Genomic DNA, 2,390 nt, shown 5'->3' on the forward strand with positions numbered 1-2,390 from the left:
AGACAGACAGTGGGGAGAATATTTAAAGCACATCAGCTCTCCTATAGAAAAGGGAAGTGTCTGTTACACTTTCCTAATTTTACATGTTTCCAAGGAGACAAACTTAATAGAAAAAAATGCATGTTATATGCACATGAAAAATAAAAGTAGACAAAAAGATAAATAAGTACTGAGACTTCATCTCATAATGAATTTTCCTATTCTCATGAATGAAATCAGTGTCACCAAAGTACCCCAGCACTGTGAAATCCAATATGGGCACTGGCCTCTCAGAGTTACTCATCACCAAAGCTATCTATATTTCAACAGGACAGGCAAATAAGGTCTCCTACTGATGAAAATCAGGCCAGCCATGACCCTGCAGCTCCACAGAGGAGCCCACCCCCAGATGCCTAGCTGTTCCCATTCGGTGATCAGGACGGAACACAGACAGTGCAACATGGAGTTTGCAATGTGTTGTTTTTTCCTGTTTCCAGCTTTGAGTGGTAAATTATTTGTTTCAAAAGATACTGAAGGCATGACTGGACATGAGCGGGATAAACAGTGGACACTGTGACAGTTTCTTGAGCAGGATGTCTCGGTATGCAGGTGTCCAGTGTGAGGAGAAGCTGGTGTCGTGTGAGGGAGGCTTGGTGCCACGTGGGATTTCCCTGAGACTCCCCTGTGTGGCCTCAGGATTCACCTTCAATAGCTATGGCATGCACTGGATTCTCCAGGCTCCAGGGAAGGGGCTGGAGTGGGTCACAGACATTAATTATCATGGTAGTAACACATACTATGTGGATTCCGTCAAGGGCCAATTCACCAACTTCAGAAACAATGGCAAGAACAAGCTGTACCTGCAAATGAACAGCCTGAGAACTGAGGACACAGCCCTCTATGACTCTGCAAGAGACACAGTGAGGAGATATCAATGAGCCCAGACACAAACCTCCCCTCAGGGGTGCTCGAGCTCAGCAGGGGTCACTGTGGTCCTTGGAGGACCAGGCAGGTGCCCAGGAGCAGGTGCAGAGAAGGAAGCAGTGGAGTGAGGGCTTCCTGTTGGCCTCTGGGGTTTCCCTTCTGTATGAACATCACATGACCTGAGCAGACCCTGCAATGCATGAGCTGCAAAAGACTTATGAAGTATCCAAATTCAAAACATTCTCTGTCAAATTTGCTATTATAAGTACTTATTGAAGGATTGACTTTTTTCATCACCTATATATGAATTTCACTTGACGGATAAACATGACTTGTACCCATTTGGAACTAACTTGTAAATTTTTTGAACTTCGTTCTTTTTTGCATGTCTAATCATCATCCACAAATGAATCTGCTAAGTTAATCCTAATTATGAGAAGTTGTCTCCTGAAGAAATAAATGCTTCAGACTAGGAAATTAAATCTTTGGGATCCCTATTTGCAGAGTCTGAGAACACCCAGCTCTCTCCTCTCCTGGCCCACCTCAGGACACCCAGTCCCCATGCTCAGGCCCAGCAACATGTGTAGCCATGTGCTCAGGGGAGGAGGGAAGAGGGGCAGTCAGCCTGGACTCAGGGCACTGTCCGGGGGCCTTGTGATCCTATTTCTATCAAAGGGGCTGAGCAAGAATAGGCCCTGTAGTTTTCCTTTTGAACTATAGAAACTATAAAATTTATAAAATGAAAGGTAATGATATTACCTTTTCAGTCTGTCTCTCTCTGTCTCTCTCTCTCTCTCTCTATCTCTCTCTCTCTCTCTGACTCCCTCATCTTTAAGAATTTAATCTATGTATCAGTAAAACAAATACATGAGGTAAAACACTCCAATTTCATAATATTGCATGTTTTCTCCAATGGCCCAATTCTCACAGTTCTGTCTTTTTACATATTCTTTATTTTATGTCACTTTTTATCTCAGTTAATTGTATTTAGCAGTCCTCTATCCTTTAATTTACCTAAACTAATCAAATATACCTCTTCACTTAATGATGCTCTTCTTAGGGTTAGGGTTTTCTACGAAGCAGATTGTTATGGTTTGTATCTGGATGTCCCCCAAAACTCATGTGGTCATGAGTGGGGCTTTTACAGAGGTGGCTGGATCTAGAGTCTGTTGTGCTGCCATTACAGGTATGTGAGGATCAAATTATTCACTGATTTGTTTGAAATAGTTCTGGGTAGGATTAAGGGTGCCCCATTCGGGGTCTGAATGCTATCTGCCTTATGGGTGGGAGGCCTGAGTAAAAATATAAGGAACAGAAAGAGGGCTGGTGTGTCCCTTGTCCTTGCTGCTTGCTGCTTTTGTTGTATTCTGCCATGAATGGTCTCTCCTCTGTGTTGCTCCTCTGCTGTGCCACCCTGCATTGGAGTCACCCAATCACACACTAAAACCTCTATGAACTGTGAGCCAAAATAGACCTTCCCTCCTTTA

At 43.6% G+C, this 2,390-nt stretch overlaps 1 pseudogene; it reads left to right on the top strand.

Moving 5' to 3' along the window:
* The first annotated feature begins 527 nt into the window (after positions 1-527).
* Positions 528-917, top strand: LOC101720290 (immunoglobulin heavy variable 3-30 pseudogene; annotated as a pseudogene).
* Positions 918-2,390: the final 1,473 nt, after the last annotated feature.

The sequence above is a fragment of the Heterocephalus glaber genome, unplaced genomic scaffold (genome assembly GCF_053883595.1).
Source record: "Heterocephalus glaber isolate CG9 unplaced genomic scaffold, H.glaber_assembly_v1.0 deba00001725, whole genome shotgun sequence".
Classification (NCBI taxonomy): Eukaryota; Metazoa; Chordata; class Mammalia; order Rodentia; family Bathyergidae; genus Heterocephalus; species Heterocephalus glaber.